The sequence below is a fragment of the Cervus canadensis genome, chromosome 27 (genome assembly GCF_019320065.1).
Source record: "Cervus canadensis isolate Bull #8, Minnesota chromosome 27, ASM1932006v1, whole genome shotgun sequence".
NCBI classification, from domain to species: domain Eukaryota; kingdom Metazoa; phylum Chordata; class Mammalia; order Artiodactyla; family Cervidae; genus Cervus; species Cervus canadensis.
The window spans coordinates 3422612-3448103 of record NC_057412.1 but is presented as its reverse complement, the minus strand read 5'-3'; the positions used below and the strand labels follow the sequence as shown (position 1 = coordinate 3448103).

General features: G+C 43.2%; 1 protein-coding gene across 6 annotated transcripts in view; it reads right to left on the bottom strand.

Moving 5' to 3' along the window:
• The window catches only part of TIAM1 (TIAM Rac1 associated GEF 1), a 451745-nt gene that overhangs the window by 174400 nt on the left and 251853 nt on the right, over nt 1–25492 (bottom strand). The window contains exon 1 of one of the 6 annotated variants that reach the window (XM_043448793.1): nt 12227–12349. The exons of the other annotated variants lie outside the window; for them this stretch is intronic. The gene's annotated coding sequence lies outside the window, so the exon portion shown is untranslated. Of the gene's footprint in view, nt 1–12226; nt 12350–25492 lie in introns of those variants that run through there. 6 annotated transcript variants of the gene reach the window in all.

The following is a 25492-nucleotide window of genomic DNA, read 5'->3' as shown; positions in this document are numbered from 1 at the left end:
CTGGGTTCTGTGCCTGCCACTGTGGGATCGGTGTTGGCGGAAGGTGTATGCGAGGTGGCAAAGTTCTCCAGGAGAAAAGGTTCCAGAGAGAACTGGTAGACTGGAGGGAGAGGAAGGAAGAACAGCTAGAAAGGTTAAGTTTGTGCATACATGTGCCCCTTTGATAGCAAGTGGATTTAATAACTAAAAGTCAAGGAGCAAGTAAGACAGCTGGAAAACAGAGCCGCCGGACACAAAAACGGAAGCTTGTGATGGGGCCCCACGTGACACTGCTGCTAGGGGGACACCAGGACTTCCATTTCGGATGTGTTTAGGTGGGAAGATAGGATTTGCGGGGGGTGGCACCGGGTGGCGTGGATAACTGCTTACAGTCTGGTGTTACTTTTTGCTGCATGACAAAGTGAATCAGCTCTGCATTTACACACATTCCCGCCCTCAAGGGCCTCCCTCCCACCCCTGCCCGCCTTCCTGCCCACCTAGGTGATCACAGAGCACCCAGCTGAGCTCCGTAGCTTTAGAGAAGGTTCCCTTTAGCTATCTATTTCACACAAGAGGTCAGTTCAGCACAGTCACTCGGTCGTGTCTGACTCACATGCCAGTGTACACACGTCAATACTGATCTCCCCATTCATCCCACCCTCCCCGTCCCCCTCTGTACCCACGTGGAATAGATGAACCTATTTGTTGGGCAGGAGACACGCAGACATAAAGAACACGCATCGGAAGATGGGGTTTTAATCAATTTCCATCTTCCGCTGAAAGAATCTTCCACTTGAAAGTCAAATAAAATAATTTTTACAAAAATGTTAAAGAAATTCCTCCCAAAGATTTTCAAAATAGGGATGATTCTCTACCTGTAAGTCCTCATCTTATCCCAGAAAAGAGACTGACTCCCAGTCATAAGACAGAAGGACAGCACACTGGCTCCCAAGTCAATCCCTGGGTACTGAGGCCAAAACACTCCTTTACGCTCTCCTCATTTTGTAACAAAAAACATCTTTTAAAGGGATCTCAGTTTTATATTTTCAAATCAACTCAAATTGTTTTGCAGTTAGGCCTTTAAGACTACAGCTCTAACGGGAATAACGCAAGTCCTATATCACTGACTCTAACAAATGCATTTTTCATGTTGAATGTCTCTGAAGTTGACTATATCCTACAATCACAAAGGTGTGATGAAAATTAGCACCATTTTCTTTCTTGGTTGGTGGTATGTAAGAGTCGTGTGTCTTAGAATGGTTAGCAACTCATGAAAGGGGATATAAAAATAGGTTTTTAAATAGATAGATAGTCATAACTGCTTGGTGAATTATTGGGGTAAAGCAGAGTGTCTACATAAGAACCTACTGATTGAAAAAAAAAAACAAGAACCTACTGATTGTTCACAATTCAGTTCAACTCAATTATTATTTATTGAGCACCCACTTTGTTTGGGATGAGGAAACTAGACAGTTTCGTTATATCCCCACAACCTAAGAAAATGGTGGACACTTTTCCACTCTTGAGATAGGGCTGTAAAGGCTAATCAGACCTTATTAATAGTGAATGACAGGGGAGGGGATAAATCAGAAATCTGAGATTAACAGGTACACCCTACTATACATAAAATAAACGAGAACCTACTATATAGCACAGGTAACTATATTCAATATCTTATAATAACCTATGATGGAAAAGAATCTGAAAAAGAGTGTGTGTGTGTGTGTGTGTATGTGTGTGTGTGTAACTTAACCAACACACTGTATGCCTGAAATGTTGTAAATCAACTATGTGCTCTGCCCAGTCATGGCCCACACTTTGCAACCCCATGCACTATAGCCCACCAGGCTCCTCTGTCCATGGGATTTTCCCAGCAAGAATACTGGAATGGGTTGCCATTTCCTCCTCCATATAAATCAACTATATGTCAATTTAAAAAATGAATAATTTTTAGAAGTAGTGAATGATGGAAAGAAACAGACTCATTCTGCAAGGGGAGCTCTGGGCCCAGTCTGGTTCTGAAGGTTCATCGGATTTGGCTTGGCTTGTGAGGATGGGAGGAAATGAGCAGGGATAGGAGAGAGCTTGCCAAAAAAGAAGAGCAGAACATTCCAGGAAAAGAGCAAAGACTCAGGCATGAAAGCATTAGTCCAACGTTGTACAGAAGTACGCGGAAAAGAACTGGAGGTGGTGGGGCTTTTAGAAAGATAGGTTGGGGTTGGATGCAACACAGAGAAATTAGATGTTATTAAGTGTAATGGACTCTGTGATAGGATTTGATTAGGGGAGTTACATGATCAAACATGTTCTCCCCCAGCCCCTCCCTACCCTCTGGGATAACATGAAAGAAAAGGTGGAGGCTTGCTGCACCCAAGGCATCAGGCAGTGCCTGGAGGAAATAAGGAGCTGTTGTTCAGTCCCTAAATCATGTCTGACTCTTTGTGACCCCATGGACTGCAGCACGCCAGGCTTCCCTATCCTTCACCATCTCCCAGAATTTCTTCAGATTCATGTCCACTGAATCAGTGATGCTATGTAACCATCTCATCCTCTGTTGTCCCCTTTTCCTCCTGCCTTCAATCTTTTCCAGCATCAGGGTCTTTTCTAGAGTCCGTTCTTGGCATCAGGTGGCCAAAATATTGGAACTTCAGCATCAGTCCTTCCAGTGAATACTCAGGGTTTACTTCCTTTAGGATGGACTGGTGAGCCTTGGGATAATAAATAAGGCTGCCTCCTATCCCATGTTCAGTCATTCTCTTCTATGGATGGAGTCACCAGGACTTGGTGACCACACATACACCTGTGAGAAATAAGAAGGGAAGGAGAAAAAGAAGGAAGAGACACTCGTGGCATTTCTGGTCTGCTGCTGTTGCTGCTGCTAAGTCACTTCAATTGTGTCCGACTCTGTGTGACCCCATAGACGGCAGCCCACGAGGCTCCCCCGTCCCTGGGATTCTCCAGGCAAGAACACTGGAGTGGGTTGCCATTTCCTTCTCCAGTGCAAGAAAGTGAAAAGTGAAAGTGAAGTCGCTCAGTCGTGTCCGACTCTTAGTGACCCCATGGACCGCAGCCTACCAGGCTCCTCCGTCCGTGGGGTTTTCCAGGCAAGAGTACTGGAGTGGGGTGCCATTGCCTTCTCCGAGTTCTGGTCTAGTAAGTGACAGAAGAGAAGGTGACGATGACACCTTCCACTGTGAGGACAAATGGAGCATCCAGTTCAGAAGCTGCAGACTTGAGAGGCTGAAACACCCTGCCAGCGATCCTGCTGGAAGTTTGGTGTCCAGTCCACACAAGGCCTCAAGCCCAAAGGAACCAAGTTTGGAACACACCAGCTCAACCACAAAAGAAAGAAAGAAAAATATCCTCCCAGAATGCTTACAGCAGGAAGGATACCAAAACAGACACACAAACATTGGCCAATACTACAAAGACCTTAAAACAACAACAACAAAAAAAAAAGCCCACACATCTCATAACCTATGAGAGGCCACAGGTTAAAAACACTGTCTCACTACACTTTTATTGACCAAGCCAGGACCTGTAGTAATAAATGGGTTCAATACCATAGACAATTTCACACAAAAGTAAAAGCTTGATGCTTCAGGTTTGGTACCACAAAATTAAAATGTAAATCAGGTTTGAGTGCAGCCCCCCAAACTCCCTAGGGCTGCAGGAACACCCAGTATGCTCCTGACTCACACCTTGGGATTGGGGTTATAATTTAAATAAGATCACTGACTGCAAGGCGGATATTCCAAAACTGTTCAAACCACAGTGGAATGTGCCTGGGCTGAATACATAAGTGTGGCTGAGCACCACTTCCAAGAAAGGTAGCATTTAAGGACAATCACTTCACCTTTCTGTGAGTGAGTGAAATGAGAAGCTGACAGCTAAGAACATCAGGTAGATTTCAGGTGAGGCTCCAAGGCAGTTACGCTCTGCCAGTGACCATGATAAAGATGGTGGGAGTCGGGTACATGGCCAAGGGGACAGAGAGATGGCAGGAAAGACAGACACTGATTTGTTGTTGTTCAGTCACGAAGTCATGTCCGTTTTTTTGAGACCCCATGGACTGCAGCACGCCAGGCTTCCCTATCCTTCACTGTCTCCTGGAGTTTGCTCAAACTCATGTATATTGAATTGATGATGCCATCCAACCATCTCATCCTCTGTCTCCCCTTCTCCTCCTGCCTTCAGTCTTTCCCAGCAACAAATTCTCTTCCAGTGAGTCAGCTCTTTGCATCAGGTGGCCAAAGTACTGGAGCTTCAGCTTCAGCATCAATCCTTCCAATGAACTATGGGGCCACTAACTTTGGAACTCAATCCAACTTTACTAAGAGGATGGTCCAGAAGTTTCTATGGTCCCTACACTTATAAAGAACTGCACGAGTCTTTAAGTTGCTTAAGTCAAAATCCATAAATATCATAATGGGAACCATCAAGAGATTTTCTCTGCTGGGCATTCTTTTTACAGTAAATAAGTGATTCAATCAAGGCAACAAGTACCACTGAGATAAACTGCAGAAATTCAAGATGGAAAACAAATCCTTACTTTATTTTTTTTTTAAGATTTATTTATTTGTTTATTTTTTTGGCTATCGTCGCTCTTCATGGCTGCACACAGGCTTTCTCCAGTCTTGACAAGCAAGGGCTACTCTCCAGTTGCAGTACGTGGGCTTCTCATTGCAGTGGTTTCTCTGGTTGTGGAGCACTAGCTCTAGGCCTTGAGGGCTTCAGTAGTTAATGGGGTCTTCCCAGACCAGGGATCGAACCTATGTCCCTTGCATTGCCAGGCGGTCTTAGCCACTGGACAAGCAGGGAGGTCCCCTAATTCTGACTTTAAAGGCTGACTCAAGATCTTTTTGGCTGAATAATGACTAATATTCCTCCCAGCCAAATAACAAATTGGAAGAGAAATAAAAAGCAGCCAAAGTCACTGCACACTGGATTTTTGAAAGCAGAAGAAAAAGAATTAAACAAAGCACATACGCCCCGCCCTGAAGTCAGAAGAGGATAATCAACCTCTTTCAACATAAAGACGGTTCCTGGGAGGTCATGAGAACATTTCTAAAACAATGATACATCAAAGTCCCCAGAAAAACCGATACACACAATCGCAAAGTAAATCTGTTCCCTGTATGACAGCAACAAGCTTAAAAAGTTTGACATTCACTGCCAAGTAATATCTATGAGACCACACACAAGGCGAGTGAGACAGACACCAGGCCGTGCCTTCTAAGAATTAATGAGGACGCTCCTACCCAGGGCACTAATGTGCTAAAGGTTTAATGGGAATCCTCATACAGTGAAACCATTCCGAGCATGCCCACCCAAAACAGAGAGAGTGTGCGCCGTCACTGATTTAATCAATGAATAAATTACATGTATGTGCTCTTCAGCAAATACATTATGTACATTTTAAATTTCTGTGTATGTTTATAATTTTCCTCATTTATTTGAACTGAACAGAAACACACAGAAATTTAAATGCATAACAGAGAAATTCTGAAATTCCCTTCCTATGCCCTCATGAAATCATCTTGCACATATATCCAGTATTGAAGACCACTGTTCTGGGACAGGGAAAGCCGATCTAGAAACTAAGAAAAAATAAGGAAAGACAGTGGGAAACGCATACAGATGCCTCCTTAACTTTACCGACATCTCAGGCTTATTGTGAAGCAGTAGTACAGCAATGTCAAAACCTCCCAGAATCTTCAAGAAGGGAATGCAACCATTCAGAAGACCAAGTCAGCAGACACATATGCAAAACTGATGCCTGCTCTGAAACTGTCTGCTGACAGCACCAGCTCTAGAGGGGCCATTAAATTGTGTTTTTGCAATCAAGACAGTTAACAATATCCCTTCAGCAGTCATCAATAAAACAAGGTCATGTGCAGACGAAGAGAATGATATAAAAAGGAAGGACTCATTTTTGCAACTTCCTCATCCCCAATCCCTGGAAGACAATATAACGACAGGCCAAGAAGCAGTAAAAGCAAAAACACATCTGTGGCCATCACTGCCTTGTTCATTGCGGGTATCTCAGACACTGCCAGGGTAAGTAGCCAAGCAATTTCAGTTATATGGTCTGGAAGAATGAAGGCTAGCAATAACACATGCAAAGGAAGATTATTTTTAAAAAGGTTTTTGTGAGTCTGTTTCTATTTTGTAAATAAATTCATATGCACCACGTCTTTTCAGATTCTGCACAAAACGGAAGTCAGATGATACTTCTCCTTCTCTGCCTGACACACTTCACTCAGTATGACAACCTCTAGGCCAATCCATGCAATTGGCATTGTTCCATTCCTTTTAATGGCTGAGTAATATTCCTTTGTACATCGAACGTGTGGTTGCCAGGGGGAGAAGGGATACATGGACTGGCAGTTCAGATCAACAGGCAGACACTGCTGTGTTTAACGTGGGTAACCATCAAGGCCCTACTGTAGGGCCCTACTGAGCAGGGAACTCTGCTCAGCGTTATAAGGCAGCCTGGATGGGAGAGGAGTGTGGGGGGAGAATGGATACATGTACATGCACGGCTGAGTCCCTCTGCGGTCCACCTGAAACTATCACAGCATTGTTCATCTGTTGTACTCCATTATAAAGAGTTTAAAAAAGAAATGAATGAAAGAATAAATTAATTTTTGAAAATATTTTTAAACAAAATTTTCATCCTGAAGTGGGAAATAAAGGTTTCCTCTTCTGGGAGAAATACTCTCTCTCTCTAGCTTCCAATCCGAGTAACAAAAGGAGTTCTCACCAGGGGCCCTTCGTCAGCATTTGACCTTGCTGATCTCTCCCCCTCAAAAAAAAAAAAATGGCTCTCTCCCTGTGGATTCCCTTATATGGTTCTCATATGCCCTCCTCACTCCAAATGTAGTTTCCGACCTCAGCCTTCTACCTCTCTCCAGATGGAGTAGTTTTCTCTTTAACAGACTTATTTACTTCCTTCCACACTGTCATCTACCTTAATCTCCATCTTCAGTACAAACCCCTCTTCCTAAGCCCCTCTGGACACCTCCATACAGTGAGCCTGTTGGGTGAGCGATAGTGTGAGATCAAATCCGACACACCATTTGGGGTCAAAACTTTCCACACTTACAATCCCTCCCAGAAGGCAGCAAGATTTATAGATGTAACAGAGTTGGGATGCAGTCAGAACTAGAACAGAACTTCATCTGCTCATTAATGTCCCCATGACCTTGAGTGAGTCAATAAACATCCCCTTGGACCACCTTCTCCATCTGCAAAATAGGAAATCTGCCTTGTAGGTTTCTGCTGGGGACAAAGTGAGGCAATGTGTGAGAAGACATCTTTCTGTCGTATTTACTTAGGGCTTCACAAATGTTCATCTCTGGACTTGCCTGGTGGCACAGTGGATAATAATCCACTTGCCAATGAAGGGGACATGGGTTCCATCCTGGGGACATGGGTTCGATCCCTGGTCCAGGAAGCTTCCACAAGCCATGAAGCAAGTAAGCCCATGAGTCACAACTACTGAGCCTGTGTGCCACAACTACTGAAGCCCACACTCAAGACACACTCAGCGTCCCTCAGGGATGCCACTACATCAGTCCTGCACTCTGCTAAATGATACGCAAACACCCCTGGCACACCCAGCAGACACAAATCAAAGGACTAAAGGAATAACATTCAAAAGAGTCAGTTGTACTCAAAGATTTACTCAGGAGCTTAGGGAGAACAGAAGCGTTGGGGTAGATTAATAATGGAATACAAACTTGTAATGTGTATGATTTTCTACAGGAAAAAAATAGACTGGGAAAGACTAGAGATCTCTTCAAGAAAATTAGAGATAGCAAGGGAACATTTCATGCAACAAAGTGCAAAATAAAGGACAGAAATGGCATGGACCTAACAAAAGCAGGAGATATTAAGAAGAGGCAGCAAGAATATACAGAAGAACTATACAAAAAATGATCTTCATGATCCAGATAACCACGAAAGTGTGATCACTCACCTAGAGCCAGACACCCTGGAATGTGAAGTCAAGTGGGTCTTAGGAAGCATCACTACGAACAAAGCTAGTGGAGGTGATGGAACTCTCTCTAGCTGAGCTATTTCAAATCCTCAAAGATGATGCTGTGAAAGGGCTGCACTCAATATGCCAGCAAATTTAGAAAACTCAGAGTAGCCACAGGACTGGAAAATGTCAGTTTTCACTCCAATCCCTAAGAAAGGCAGTAACAAAGAATGTTCAAACTACCACACAATTGCACTCATCTCACACACTAGCAAAGTAATGCTCAAAATTCTCCAAGCCAGGCTTCAACAGTACGTGAACCGTGAACTTCCAAATGTTCAAGCTGGATTTAGAAAAAGCAGAGGAACCAGAGATCAAATTGCCAACATCCACTGGATCATCGAAAAAGCAAGAGAATTCCAGAAAAACATCTAATTCTGCTTTATTGACTACACCAAAGCCTTTGACTGTGTAGATCACAACAAACTGTGGAAAATTCTTAAAGAGATGGGAATACCAGACCATCTGACCTGCCTCCTGTATGCAGGTCAAGAACCAACAGTTAGAACTGAACATGGCACAACAGACTGGTTCCAAATTGGTAAAGGAGTACATCAAGGCTGTATATTGTCACCCAGCTTATTTAACTTAAATGCAGAGTACATTATGCGAAATGCCAGGCTGGATGAAGCACAGGCTGGAATCAAGATTGCCGGGAGAAATATCAATAACCTCAGATATGCAAATGATACCACCCTTATGGCAGAAAGCAAAGAGGAACAAAAGAACCTCTTGATGGAAGTCAAAGAGGAGAGTGAAAAAGCTGGCTTAAAACTCAACATTCAAAAAATTAAGATTATGGCATCTGGTCCCACCACTTCATGGCAAATGGACAGAGAAACAATGGAAACAATGACAGACTTTATTTTCTTGGGCTCCAAAATCACTGCAGATGGTGACTGCAGCCATGAAATTAAAAGACGCTTGCTCCTTGGAAGAAAAGCTATGACCAACCTAGACAGCATATTAAGAAGCAGACACATTACTTTGCCAACAAAGGTCCGTCTAGTCAAAGCTATGGTTTTTCCAGTAGTCATGTATGGATGTGAAAGTTGGAATATAAAGAAAGCTGAGCACCGAAGGACTGATGCTTTTGAACTGTGGTGTTGGAGAAGACCCTTGAGAGTCTCTTGGACTGCAAGGAGATCCAACCAGTCCATCCTAAAGGAAATCAGTCCTGAATATTCAGGGGAGGGACTGATGCTGAAGCTGAAACTCCAATACTTTGGCCACCTGATGTGAAGAGCTGACTCATTTGAAAAAAACCCTGATGCTGGGAAAGATTGAAGGCAGGAGAAGGGGACGACAGAGGATGAGATGGTTGGATAGCATCACCAACTCGATGGGCATGAGTTTGAGCAAACTCTGAGAGCTGGTGATGGACAGGGAAGCCTGGCATGCTGCAGTCCATGGGATAGCAGAGTTAGACACAACTGAGTGACTGAACTAAACTGAACTGATGATTTTCTAAGATGAAATACCCATCTTCCTCCCAAAATAAAATGGCACATGGAGTGATTAGAAATTAATTCTCTTTTTGTGGAGCATTTTATTGAAAAATTTTGCAAAGCTCTGTTCTTTCAAGATATGCTTCATCACTCTTCTCCTCTGAATCCCTGTAGTAATCAGTTATTTGAAAACTTGTCTTAATCCTCTCCTCTATTAGGATGACAGGTTCCATGAGGGAAAAGACGACAGTGCATTACTCTTTTATCATGGTTCCACAGCTCATGGCCCCTGCATTAGTCACGGTTCTCCAGAGAAACTAAACCAACAAGATATGGATGGATGGATGGATGACTATTTTAAAATACTGGCTCATGAGATTGTAGAGTCTGGCAAATCTACAATCTGCAGGGCAAACCAGCAGTCCACAGACCCAGGAAGAGTTCATGCTGCTGTCTTGAGTTCAAAGGCCCCAGGAGAAGAATCCCTTCATTTAAGAGGACCTCAGTCTACTTTTAAGGTCTTGAAGTGATTGGATAAGGCTCACCCACATTATGGAGGATAACCTGCTTTACTCAATGTCTGATTTAAATGCTAAATACATTTTTTAAATGCCTGGTAAAAGAAAATAGTGAGCAAAGAAGGAAAAGAAAGAACAAACTACCAGATGATCCTAAAATCCCACCCCCGGGCAGAAGAAACTATACTTCAAAAAGACACATGCACCCAATGCTCACCACAGCACTGTTCACAACAGCCAAGATATGGAAGGAACCTAAGAATCCATCAGACTGCCCTGGCGGCTCAGAGGGCAGAGAACTGCCTGCAATGCACGAACTGTGGGTTCAATCCCTGCATAGGCAAGATCCCCTGGAGGAGGGGATGACTACCCACTCCAGCATTTGTGCCTAGAGAATCCCACGGACAGAGGAGCCTGGCGAGCTACAGTTCATGCGGTCACAAAGAGTCGGACACAACTGAGTGACTACCACTTTCACTTCTTTCAAGTATTCATCAACATAAGAATGGATAAAGAAGATGTGGTACACATATAAAACGGAATACTACTCAGCCATAAAAAATGAAATAATGCCATTCGCAGCCTCATGAGTAAACCTAGAGATCATCATCCTGAGTGAAGTTAGTCAGACTGAGAAAGACAAATATCATATGGTATCAGTTACATGTGGAATCTAAAAAAATTTCAGATTAAAAAGTACACATGAGCTTATTCACAAAACAGAGAGTGACAGATGTAGAAAACAACATTAGGGCTGCCAGTGGGGAAAGAAGGGGGAGGGATAAATTTAAAGATTGGGATTTACACATACATACTCCTATATATAAGATAGGTAACTAATAAGGACCTACTATATAGCACAGAGTACTCGACTCAATACTCTGTAATGACTTACATGGGAAAAGCATCTAAAAAAGAGCAGATGTATGTATATGTATCACTGATCCACTTTGCTGCGTATCTGAAACTAACACAATATTATAACTCAACTATACGCCAATAAAAGTTGTTTTTTTTTTTAAAAGCACATGAAGAATGCCTGACATACAAAACAAGCAGACCTCACAGCAACCCGCAAGGTATTTAACCAAATTACTGGGCACCACAGCCAAGTTCACATGTAATATTAACCATCCCATGCCCCAGGAGAGCTTTTCTCTAGTACCTAGCAATGGCATCAATACTGACCAAAAGAAAAAAAGGAATAAAACATGTTGCCACACAGAATGTTTACAACAGAATATCCACCAGATGTTTAGACAACCCAGTCCACAATTTCACCTGATTTCAGCTCTGGAAAAAAAAAAAAAGGTCTTCTTGGGGTGTTAGTGATAACTGCAGGCTTTGGGGCATCAAGGGGTCATGGAGAGAGTGGTCTGACTTTCAAGGTGTCATCTTTATCACTTATTTCTAGGGGAAACACCCTTCCAAGCTTAGGTCTCCTAGCAGCCAACATGATCCAGAGTTGTGGCTCTCTTTTACGTCATGGAAAACAGTGTCAAAATACATTTGAAGACTGGACAACACAAGTACAGCCGCCGCCCACCCCCTAGTTCTCCCCTACCCCTCACACACATACACAAATAACACATCCTAGGTACGCAAGCTTCCCTGTGGCGACATTTCTGCTCTAGCCCTGGATCTGAAATTACCACCCTCTCCCACCTCTGAGCCAAGATTTCAAGCACACAGCAGGGTGGGGGTGGGGGGTGTCCCCAGCAAGTTCTCAATTCCGATGCAGCTGGGCTTAAAATTGAGCTTGCAAGCCCAGGGATGGAGCGGGGAGGGCAGAGTGATTGTTCAACACCCTCCTACACTCGGCTCATGACTAATGCATCACATTGGGAAAGCAATTCCTCCCAGCTAGCTGGAACCGACAAGTCCACATTTAAACCAAATCACCCCTTGGAAGGCTCAGCGCAGCCCTCCCAAGCCCGAAGTGTACCCCTTTCTGAAAATATTCACCTCGACAGAAAACAAGCAGAGAGATTAGGCTTAGGAGTTCTAACTCTGAATGCTTCCCTTCAGCGCTTGTTGCTGTTCAGTCGCTAAGTCATGTCCGAGTCTGCAAACCCATGGACTGCAGCACACCAGACTTCCCTGTCCTTCACTGTCTCCCAGAGTTTACTCAAACTCATGTCCCTTGGATGCTACCTAATCATCTCATCTTCTGCCGCCCCCTTCTCCTTCTGCCAGGGAGCTTGAATTTTCAAGAACAAAACCAAAAAACATACCCACTAGGGAAGCCACAGGTATTCCTCTTTGAGCACCATGAAAACCTGTTAACTCAGGAGCAAATCACTTCATTTCTCTGTGGTTTCAGATTCCTCCTCAGTAAATTCAGCACGTAGTCAGCGCTTTCAAAAGGCAGGAAACAAGAGCCCAAAGTTAGGTGTGGTATGTCACAGGGAGAAAAAGGGTAGCGTGTACATCATCGATGCAGGGATTTGATATTCTATTCAAAATAGCATCCAGGAGAAGGAGGAGGAGGACTAATCAAGTGTATTCACTAAACAGAGCTCGGTGATCAAAATAACACCAGCCTTCTGCTTCTGCCGATGCCTCGCTCACAGAGCACAGCGAAGTGTGGCCCGAGCTGATGCTGGTGCCAGCTCGAGGGCCACCTGTTTGTTCTGCTTCACTCCATCCCCACACTCTCAGGAACAGGGCCCCATCTGTGCTGTACCAGCTCGGCCTGGTTCTCCACAAAGGTAAATAAGATCCTGACGTTGTTTCTCATCTAAAAAAAAAATTCCCTTCAATTTTGGCTTCCAGATCTCAATCTCAATTTAACTCAACCCGGCTCAATTTCAATGTGTGCAGAGCACCTTCTCGGTGGCTGGCTCCACCCACGATTTCATGAGGATGCTAAGATAGGGAAGGCTCAAGGCACCTTAAAGAGTCTTAAGGATCTTGGAGGTGGGGATACAAGATGAGACAAGGACCCCAAAAAATGCACTAAAAGACCCAAGAGTAATCAGGCATCTATGATGAGCTCAGAGGGGTATGAAAAATGAAGGGTGCAATTCAATGAAGATTTAATGCTAAAGCCTGCTGATGCAGCTAATACCCTTTACAATGAAAAATATGCTCTTAACAGGGCAAAGGCAAAAAAATAAATTTAGATTACAAGAATATGCATAGCAGGACAAGATGGCAAATTAATTTGACTGTGATTTTTTTTAAGTCATGCTTACTCAGGAAAAAAATATAATGACCATTTCGGCACCATTTAATGGGGATTAATAATGGGTATCTGAAAATAATTTTGCTATAAAATCATGGTATAGAAGAGAATGTTCACTCTAACAAACTCATGCATTCCAAAGGCTTTATTTAAATAAGAATAGGTCATTTCAAATTTTAGGCTATTTAATTTTGAAATATACGCTACTTTTCATCCTAAAAGTTACAGAGGATTTCCCCAAAAGAGCCTCATATCAAGAGCCACCATTTTAAGACAAGCAAAAATGATGAAATATTAAGTTTAAAAATCCCCTGTGCATAAATCTAGACAATGAAGATATAACACTTAGGTGTTGAAACTCATGCCTCTCAAACACTGATTTAAGAGGAAATGAAGGGCTCTCTGCTTGTCAGGGAGAGCCCTGGGTCACTTTAGTTCTTATTTGAGGACGGACTAGATTCTTTTTCTGAACTTTTTAAAATGTATTTATCTTCAAGTTTTATTAAGATATAATTGACACACAGCACTGTATCAGTTTAAGGTATACGGCATAATGATCTGACTTACATCCAGCATGAAATGATCACAGTAAATTTAGTGACCATCCATCATCTCATACAGACACAAAACTAAAGAAACAGAAAAAAATTTTTCCTCATGATGAGAACTCTGAGGATTTACTCGAAACAGTTTTCTTATATGTGCTGCAGTGTTAATTATATTCATCATGTTGTACATTACATCTTTAGTACTTATTGATCTTATAACTAGAAATATGTACCTTTTGATGCCTTCAAGGATGGAATAGACTCCTGATCAGCTTTTCTTAAAGGCACATCCTTAAAAGACCCTCTCCTGAAACTGTGGGTACTGCCTATTCGGGCCTACTCTAGAGGAATGCTAGGACCATGTGCACCCTTCTGCGACTGTGCTACTTGTTAAAACAGCGGCACCAGGGGGACCTCCCTGGCAGTCCAGTGGTTAAGACTCCACGCTTCCACCGCAGGGGGCACAGGTCCGATCCCGGGACGGGGAACTAAGATCCCATGTGATGCATGGGCAGCAATGTGACTCATGTGATTCATGCTGACGTATGACAGAAACCAAGAGAATACTGTGAAGCGCTCATCCTCCAATTAAAACAAACAAACACACAAAAGAATGGCATCAAGGACGAGTGAATTAAGAAATAAAATCTCACATCTTAAAAAAATCAGGATACGCCTGAAGATATTATGCCAAGTCAAATAGGACAATATTGTATGATTACACTTATATGAGGTACCTACAATCATCACTGACAGAGAAAGCAGCGTGGTAGTTGCCAGGGGCTGGAGGAAAGGAGGAGGTGATGTTTCAGTGTGGAAAGAAACGAGACAGAAGTTCTGGAGATGGACGTCGGCAATAAATGCAAAACAACATTAGCCATTAGCAATATACTTAATGGCATTGAACTGTACACCTAAAAATGGTTAAAATGATCAATTTTATGTGATATATATAATATCACAATTTTAAAAGTAGAGGCTTTATTAATAACAAATATTTCCGGAGTGCTTCAAATTTGAAAAGCATCTCTGTATGCATTAGATCATTTGAAGATCGCAGCACCTTGGAGGAAAGGAATGTGTATAAACTCATACTTGTTTCTAAGTGACATGCCTGTTGTCTAGTGGGTGGAACAGGGGCTTGATCCAAACCCATTTCTACATCCTTCACATGTGCGTGCTAAGTCGCTTCAGTGGCGTCCAATTCTTTCGACCCTATTGACTGTAGCCCACCAGGCTCCTCTGTCCGTGGGGATTCTCCAGGCAAGAATACTGGAGTGGGTTGCCATGCCCTCCAGGGGATCGTCCCGACCCAGGGGTCGAACCCGTGTCTCTTAATCTCCTGTACTGGCAAGCGAGGTCTTTACCACTAGCACCAGCACTTCCCCACATCCTTCATACATGTACTCAATTCTCAACCCCACGCTATATGCCACTATTTGTACACATTCCGGAGAGACACAGGGAATGTTTATAGATGCTTTAAGAGATACACATTCTAGGGTCAAACTTGGGAACTCCAACTCTTTCAGTCAAGAAGTGGATTTCACTTTATTAAACGCAGTGTTTCCCAAACTTTCCTAATCATGCAACTTTATTTTGCAGAATATCCGTGAGCAACCCGTGAGAAAGTGAGTATTTGATAGGTTACTGCTATATGAACTCATCTAATGAAATGCACTCATTTATATAGTATCCAGCTGCCTCACAGAAGAAAGAGCCAAGTAATCAAGCTGTTTACTTAATTGGCAATTCCAAGTATCAATATCACCACCAGCGGTATCCTCATCTCGTAATGCTCCTTCTCTAATTTTCTATCTTCCCTCATCCAGATCTTTCCATCAACCATAAAAGTACAACAAAGACCATGAGAACCAGAATAATGACTAACTGAGCATCATCCTTGGCTTGCAGACTTCTTACTCACTGGGCATGGATCAGAACAGCATGGATCCATTTGAAGGTTCACGTATAAGTGTGTGAGGGGTGGTGTGTATAAGCATACATGTCTATGTGTATACATGATAACTGGAATGCAAGCTTCAAAAAATTAAAACTATAATGATATACATATACCCCCCCAAATTCTTCTTTATAAGTTCTGGTATAAATGAGTCAGACAAAGAGACAAACAGCTACTTTATATGCAATACAGTTTTTTATTTTATATAGCAACAATACTTCAACTTGGAATTTAATGTACCACATGAGTGGTTTCTTCCCATTCATTAAAACAAAAACATCAACAACCACAAACCAAAATCTCCAATCATAGGTTTGGTGTTTCTATTGTGTTTTTAACACAGTACTTCCTCAAACCTTTAAGAAATAGTAATGAATTGTTCAAAATTAACTTGTAATATGCTATGCATATTTAATTCTCAGAAAGAGGTCGCTATCTCCCTCTGGGATGCAATCAAAACTAAATCTCCTCCATGCCTTTCAAAATGAAGGAAAATACAGCCAGGTTCTTAAGGAGTAAACCTGGTCACGTGACCACACCACCACCCTCCCCCACGTCCATGATATTTCTGAGAACGCGATTAACCAGACACTGGCCCAGGCTTCCACGAAGCAAATGCTAAGCCTGCCGACTGTTGGTTCTTGTTGGGACTTGTGCAGTTTGCTTGTTACGTAGGTTCAGTTTATAATGGGAGTCTGTCAGCTTCTTTTGGTTGAACTTGACACAATGGGAAAAGCCCTTAAGGGTTAATTAATTAATCTCAAAATGAAATCTGAAACAGATAATGAATAGGTCTTGAGCAACTGTGGACGTCAGGCACCAGCATCAGCCAAAATAAGGGCTGTTCCCAGATCAGACTCATCTCAAACTCAACTGCATTTCATTGTTTCATTAGCCATCAGATGGCTGGGACTCAGAGATTAGGGCTTAGAGAATGGGTGGTGGAGCCAGACAGCACTGGGTGGGAATTTTGCTCCTGCTACTGAATGCCCAAATCACCAGTAAAGTTACTTCACATCATGAAGACTCAGTTTGCTCACTGGTAAAAATGGGGATGATATGAGTAAATGGAATGATCCATTGGAAACCAGGCAGGCCACTGTCTGAGCCAAGGAAATGATCAATAAATTATACCCTGGGGGACAGACTTCAGACAACACTACAAAGCTACAGTAATCAAAACAGCATGCTATTGGCACAAAAACAGACATATGGGTCAGCAGAACAGAATAAAGAGTCCAGAAATAAACCCACACACCTACAGTTAATTAACCTTATCAAAGGAGACAAGATTATACAATGGAAAAAAAGACAGTCTCTTCAGCAAATGATGTTGAGAAAGCTGGACAGTGGAATGTAAATTGACAAAGTCAGAACACTCTCTCACATCCTCTACAAAAATAAACTCAAAATGGCTTAAAGACTTAAACAAGAGACATCACACCATAAATGATTCCCTGGGGGGTAATATATGGGATCTTTCATTACACATAAGTATTGATTAGTAATTATAATCTCCAGGATTGTGTATCACTATTACAAGCTTTCCCCAAAAAGTAAGGAAAATAAAATGAGTGAAATCAGTGCTTGAACTTATGAAAATTCCTTCCTTATTGATCTACAGTGAAAACGTCTGATGCCTTCACTCGGAGGAGGAAGGCACAACCCGTAAGGGCAGGACCCCTGTTGGGGGCATCTGGTACCTTCCTTCAGTGATAAAGTATAAGGCTGAGAAGTGACAACTCAAAAGACCATCACTCTGTAAAATAATACACCCACTCTCTTCCTCTTGCATGCCTTTGCAAGCTTTTTGAAAAGATTATTGTTCTCAGCAAATGCACCTTCTAAATATAAGTAACCATGTTGATTAAAGATAACCAGGGGTAAAACTTTCAATATCTGGGAAAGAACACTGCCAATGGTAAAACATTATTTATTACCCCAGAACCTGTCAGGAAGGCGCAAAGCTAATCAGACTTACTAAATAAAGATACACTGAAGTATAGATATACTGTCTAGATTAAAAAGATCACAGTTTTTGAGGGATAAAAACCAAATACCTGTTATCTCATGGTAGGAGGTGCCGAAAATAAAATGTGTTGGCTGCTAAACTGACTCAGAAAAGCCAGCACCAAAAGTATGACTCACATGTTTGAGTAGAAACTCTTTGAGTTATGGTTGGAAGTAACAGTAAGGTCAGATCTGAGTTGTGAATTTTAGAGCAGAGTTCATCTAGAGAGTGAGATTATACAGCAAGATCACTTTTTGTTAACAAGCGTAAACAAAAGTTATTACATCTGAGACACTCCATGCTTAGTACTTAGGGTTGGGAAGAGGTTGGGGTGTCCGATGAACTCTGACCCCCATGAGCCCAGGCCTGGAAACAAATGTCCTATTTCCACAGGGCCTCAAGGGCTAAATTAATTCAGTGGAATTTAAAACTACATAACAAAAACCCTGCGTTCAATTTCTTATTCTCCTCCAGACTCTTACTATACAACCCTTAAAACTATGGAATACAGAAAAGGGACACTGTTAGAGCTGAGAAGCATGAAAAGGAAGATCAGATAAGAATTATCCTCCAGGTAAAATCATCAAAGTATGCCAGACATATACAGTTGATCTGTTCCTGCTATCCAGGCAGGATAGTAGGCTCAGAGAACAAAAACACTGTTATTCAACGAACAGTTGAGATGTGAAATATCTCGCAAAACTCTCCATACTCAATTTTAAGTAACTCCCGGATTAGGGAGCAGCATGGCACTGTCGTCCCAGTTATTAGCATCAAAATGATTTATAATTGTTAAAATGAAAAACGGCTTAAAAAAAAAAAAACGCTCTTTGAGGAAGAATGACTAAAATAAAGCCAAAAGCAAACGATACAGTGAATATATATGACACTCTATCCCAAGGTACGACTCACCAACAGCATGAAAAGTGAGACTTCTGTATGGTGGGATTCCTGAGAGTTCTGACCTCTATTTGACTGTGAAAACTACAGATACATTCGTGTGCTCCATATACTCCTCTAAAGCAAAGAAAATGTCTTTTTCTCCATTTCCTCAGAAACTCTAAGCCAACCTAAAGGTCTCTTATCTAAGTTATTAGTATGAGAAATGGTAAAAAGCAACCATGGAAATAACAGCAGCCTGGGGAGTGAAGGATAACAGAGAAGACAAGAAAAGAAGAAAAGAGAAATCTTGGAAACTTAGGGCCCAGAAGAAATCAGGATACACCGATTAAATCCCAGTCTCAGGTTTAAATGTTCTTTGCTTCTGGGAAGCCATCAGGAGAATTTATTTTTAAGAAACTTACTTTACCGGCCTGAAAATTGGGTTGTAACTCAGCCAAACGATTACCATGGGTTAAAGGTAAGAATGATGTTCTAAAATGAGAATACAGAAATAATTTAGTGTGGTCACTGAAAATTCAAAAGGACCAAGACTTCTCCAGTCCTAGCAGACTTTAATAACAGATTAGAATATTATATCCAATAGTCCAATAATTAATATAAAGGATATCCCTGACATGTTGTTAATTTCAAAATTTACCCAACTCTTGCCACAGGTAAGTATCTTTCATCACACTGGGGTGTGTGTGTCTGTGTGTGTGCACGCATGCACTTGCATGTGCATTAAATGGGGGGGGGGGAGACAGAGAAGACATTTATAAAACAAACAGTATAAATTTTAAATATTTTACTTAACAAGGAGGTGCAGCTGAACATGTTCATACTAATCATCATTTCATTAAAATCTCACTTTAAAACAGGCTATTGTAAACAAGTTTTAAAAATTAAACTTGGGGCCAAGAATTTTAGTTGATTATTCTAAGAGTGGAAAATTCAAGGAAGTCATATAGAGAAGTGGTGACAAGTGAGTGAGTGGATCTACAGCTGATTACAGGATTGGGCAGCGTGGTTGAGGACAGGAAAAGTCGAGGAGCGCAAGAAGGAAAGATGAGCAGACAATTAAAAAAAAAAAAAAAAGAAGAAGCTCTCATTCTTTCCCCTTCCTTCCAGAACCGTGCGTGCATGCATACTCAGTCGATTCAGTCGTGTTCCCCTCTTTTCAAGCCCACGGACTATAGCCCACCAGATTCCTCTGTCCATGGGATTCCCCAGGCAAGGACACTGGAGTGGGCTGCCATGCCCTCTTCCAGGAGGTCTTCCTGACCCCAGGATCAAACCAGCATCTCCTGCATTGCAGACAGATTCTTGACCCACTGAGCCACGTGGGAAGCCCCTCCACTACCACCTGTGAGTGGCCACAGATCTCCTTGAGAGGTTGTCCTTCTATCACCTTGGAAATCCTATCAACACTCAGTAGTGGAGAAAAAAAGGGTAACAGTTTCAAACTTGGGTTTTTAACATGACTGAACTGCTCCTGCATCTTTCAGTAATCTGTGTAAGAATGTGCCTGGAGGCACGGAAGGTCCCCTTCCACGCCAGCTAAAACACTAAACAGGCCCCACTGGGATTTTCTGCAGTTTAGAAACAAAACCAATTCTCCCCTAAAACCTTCATCTAAATGAAAGATATGTGATATCCCCTGATATTTGTCTTTTCTCTTATTTCACTTAGTACGATAACCTCTAGGCCCATCCATGTTGCTGCAGATGACATTATTTCATTCTTTTTAATGACTGAAGAGTATTCCATTGTACATATGTACCACATCTTCCTCATCCATGTCTCTGTCGATGAACATTTGGTTTGCTTCCATGTCCTGGCTGTTGTAAATAGTGTAAATGAACATAGGGGTGCATGCAGCTTTTTTGAAGCATAGTTCTGTCTGGGTAAATGCCCAAGAGTGGGACTGCTGGATCATATGGTAACTCTATTTTCAGTTCTTTTGAGTAACTTCCATTCTCTTTTCCATAGTGGCTGCTCCAATTTACATACCCACAAACAGTGTAGGAGGGTTCCCTTTTCTCCATACCCTCTTTGGAAATACACTTTTTTAAAAAATATGAATTAAAAAAAGGGAAGATATCGACTTGTGGGAGTGGCCTGGCACGGGGGTTTTAGAGACCATGCCGGTCGGGTCGGGGGTCAACAACAGAGGGGAGTATCCAGGGTGTCTCAGAGTCCAGCCAGAGTGAGAAAGGGGTACAGAAGATCACAGAAGAGCTCTTCTTGGAGGGACCCCTACAGATCCGACCAGAGAAGACTCTGTGAGCCCAGGCCCTCAGTCCATGGGATTCTCCAGGCCAGAACACTAGAGTGGGTTGCCATTCCCTCCTCCAGGGGATCTTCCCAACCCAGGAATCGAACCTGGGTCTCCCGCCTTGTAGGCAGATTCTTTACCATCTGAGCTACCAGGGAAGCCTAATGGATTATAATAACCACTGACTAAAATAGGAAACCATGAGTCCTTGCTGCTAAGTTGCTGCTAAGTCGCTTCAGTCGTGTCCGACTCTGTGCAACCCCATAGACGGCAGCCCACCAGGCTCCCCCGTCCCTGGGATTCTCCAGGCAAGAACACTGGAGTGGGTTGCCATTTCCTTCTTCAATGCAGGCAAGTGAAAATTGAAAGTGAAGTCGCTAAGTCGTGCCCGACTCTTAGCGACCCCATGGACTGCAGCCTACCAGGCTCCTCCATCCATGGGATTTTCCAGGCAAGAGTACTGGAGTGGGCTGCCATTGCCTTCTCCTTAGAGATATAATAAACTCAAAGATTGATAAGAAATGGGGAATCTCCATCAAAGTACGTCTCTATAAAATGCTTACTAATTACAAAAGGGAAAAAAGGAAAAGAATCACTTCCCAGCAGGGAAGGCTGGCAGGAGCCATCTAAACCAAGGGACCAGATGAGTGAGCATCATCAGGAATGGGATGGGCTGGCCTCAGGAGTTCTCAGCAAAGACAGAGAGGGAGGGTCACGCCATCACCACTGAGGGTGACTGCCGATGACTCGGAATGTGGATCCGGTCGCAAGAACGCATCAAGTACAGCCACACTGAGGGACACAACCAAACAACTGGCCTGGGTTCTTCAAAAGAGTCAGGGTCGTGACTCTTGAAGGGCAGCTGTTTCTGACCGAAGAAATCTGAAGACACGTGACAACTCAGAGCAACACGTGCAGCTCGCTGGAAACATCTGTTATTTGAAATGGAGCTAGGGACAAGTGACAAGAGAGTGGGAGAGGGTGTGAGAAGGAGCTGGTGGTTAGGCATCGTGATTTGAGCCCTATAGAGCGGTTTTGCAGAAGACTGTCTTTGTTTATGGGAAAAAAACACTCCTGCCTGAGGGTAATAGTAATTTACTCCCAAATGACTTAGAGAAAACAACCTTCTTTATACCATAGGGCTGACTTCTCCAGAAGTTTCTGACAATTTCAAATTAAAAACTAAATTTGTGGCCTGATCGTTTCTTTATTCTAAGTTACATACACAGATGCAGAACCGTAATGGATAACGTGTACAAGGAGACACCATTTAGCAAGTGACTCCCTATATCAAATATGAGAATTCATGAAAGAATAGATAAAATTCGCTAGTTTCAGCTTAGGGGGGAAAAAAAAAAATCGAACGAAACCCCTTGAGCCACACGTGTGCAAGTGCCCCTCTGGACTCACCAGAATACCTGAATCCTCAGTCAGCAGGCCGTGTAAACGCAGGCCCTGCTTGTCTTTTCATGCCAAGGCACTCCTACGGCTGTTGTCACCACGCCGAGTACACGGTTAAGTACACGGTACGCTCAGAAACACATCCTGCCAGCCAGAACCCTGCCAGGAACTAAGCAACCAGACCAAAATAACTGCACACGTGCTCTGCTTTCAAAGTCCACATTGCCAGAGACTCGGAAAACAACGGTTCTCATCCCAGATCCTCGCTCAGACAGTTCCATGATGCAACCTCACCGAGCCTCGGCTTTGCCATCTGGAAAATGGGGAGATGGCACGATCACCTCTAACGCTGAAGGATTCCACCAGCATTTAACACAGGCCTCCCCAGCCCCGGCCCCAGCCTCAAGGGGCTCCCATGGACGGGAAGGAGGGTGTTGGACAGATGGAAGGTGCAGTGACCTCATTTCCGAGCACAGATTTCACTCTGTTCAGGAAAGGGACAGTATGACAGAAGGGGCATGTCACAGGACGATGCTGAGTCTCCACTGCACTCTGAGCAGAGAAATGAGGGGCTACCCCAAGTAGAATGAGTGGCTGGAGAGGGGATTTACACCCATGACAGTCTGGCTACTTGTCAACACTACACAAACACCCCCAAGCTGTGTGACGTTGGACAGCTTACAGAACTCTGCATTTCCCTTCCCCGTTTATTAAAGGGAGAGGAGAATAATTACCCAGCCTGTCCTTGAGACGGTTACATGCTTTCATGTATCCATATGCCCATAAAGTTATAGCTAATAATAATAATGTTAATTAACTTAATTACACTTAAATACACTTGGGCTTCCCCGGTGGCTCAGACGGGAAAGAATCCGCCTGCAAAGCAGGAGACCCCAGTTCGTTCCCTGGGTCAGGAAGATCCACTGGAGAAGGAACAGGCTACCCACTCCAGTATTCATGGGCCTCCCTTGTGGCTCAGCTGGTAAAGAATACACCTGCAATGCGGGAGACCTGGGTTCGATCCCTGGGTTGGGAAGATCCCTTGGAGGAGGGCATGGCCACCTACTCCAGTATTCTTCCCTGGAGAATCCCCATGGACAGAGGAACCTAGCCGGCAACAGTCCACGGGGTCACAAAGAGTCAGACACAACTGAGCACGCACGATTATTAAGTCACTAACATGTGACATGTGATGTGCGTGCGCTCAGTCACGCCCAGCTCTCTGTGACCCCAGGGCTGTAGCCCACAGGCTCCTCTGCCCATGGAACCTCCCAGAATACTGGACATTTCCAATATTTCCCAGTATACTGAATTTCCCGAGAATACTGGAGCAGGTTGCCATTTCCTACTCCAGGGGATCTTCCTGATCCAGGAATCTAACCCACATCTCTTGCACCTCCTGCATTGACAGGTGGGTTCTTTACCACTGTGCCACTTAGAAAGCCCATGTGATATGTAATAGCATGTATTAATAATAGCTAACTCTTTTAAATATTTAATATTTTTATCTATATCTATACTTAGCATACTCTAAATGCTTTGGTCTCTTGGAGGGTTTAACACTTTAATATCTTCTACAAAAGACCCGGGCACATAAGTACTCAATTAACTTTTACTGATATTTATTACAATTATATGATTTATGAAGATTATGACGTGGTGTGGCTCAGAAAGAGGGTGCAGGGTGCTGTGTGATGAGGGTGGGGTTGCTGCCATTTGTGCAACCAGCTAGGACCAGATGAGCCGGCTGCCAAAGGCTGCGGATGGCGAGATGAGGAGTTTGAACCTGACTCTGTCAATAGTGGGAGTCTCTCTGCTGTAGTCCCCATTAAGAATCTATTGATTCTCAATTTAACGTGCTCAGTTATACGGCTTGACAGCCAATAGTAAACGAAAGGCAGAGAGCTGGTGGGGAGGAGGAAGGAGGGACAGAAAACCACAGCAGAAGTGACAGGAGGAAATGAAGCGACTATGAGAAAAACAGTGAGGTTAGCTCCCCGACCTCACCTTTCTCGGCCTTCCAACCTCAATCAACTTCTAAATGACCAAATCCAGCTTGTGAGGAAAAAAAATTAACTAAAAAGATTCAAACATGTTCAACATACTGTGTTGAAGATGCTGTGAAAAGTATGAAATGCTTTAAATGCTTCCAAAACTATTATTAAAGATGAAAGCTTTGGGATTTATAAGGGGAAAGATCTCCTAGGAGGAAAAACTGCATGACTGGAATTCTACACTCCGGGACAGGAAAGTCTGGCCGGAGTCCTCCTGAAACCCAAGAGACCTGCTTCTCAAAGGAGGAAACGTGCCAATGTGGCCTTCTAACCCTGAAAACTCAGGGCAAAGTGAGGTACAAACATGGATGTCAGGGAATCCTGAAGTCAGAACAGATCCACAGAGGAACCATCTGAAAAACCCAAATCTGATTGTTACTAGATTGCATCATGCATGTTTTTGTTGTTTAGTTGCTCAGTCCTGTCCGACTCTTTGTGACCCCATGGACTATAGCTCTCCAGGCTCCTCTGTCCATGGGATTTCCCAGGCAAGAACACTGGAGTAGGGTGCCATGCCCTCCTCTAGGGGATTTTCCTAACCCAGGGATCGAACCCACATCTCCTACATTGCAGAAGGTTTTTTTTTTTTATTAACCACTGAGCCACCAGGGAGACATCATGCATGACCAGACACTAATTCTGGAACTTTAGGTAAGGTATAAATACACCATAAGGCAAAAAAGGAAAAGTACCCAGTGCAGCACTTTTTTCAAAAATAATTCCCTTCTTTGCCATCTGTGGGAAACTCATGAACCCTAAGGAAAAAATGAACCTGGAATTCAGAACAAATACCTAGCTACCAATCCCCTGTCAAGGTCTTCCTAATAGACACACTCACCTTCAGAACCCTTAAGATTAAGTTTATAATATGCAACTGGGGCAGAGATGTTACATGGGTTCCTTTTTCATGTGGGAAGTTAGGAAATGTAGTTTTTCAGCCCAGTCACACCTATATGGGGGCCACATGCCTATGTCATGGCCAGTAGAATACAAATTCCGACAATGCTGGCCACTTCCAGAATCGAGCCCTGACACTTTCATGAGACCCTCAGGTCCTCCCCCTTCTCTTCCCTACACACCAAGTGCAGAGCAGCCTGAAAACAAGCAGGTTGAGCAGCGTTGGGTCCTTGCACGATCTTGTAGAGAAAGAGAACCTACAGTAGACCGACAAGGACAATC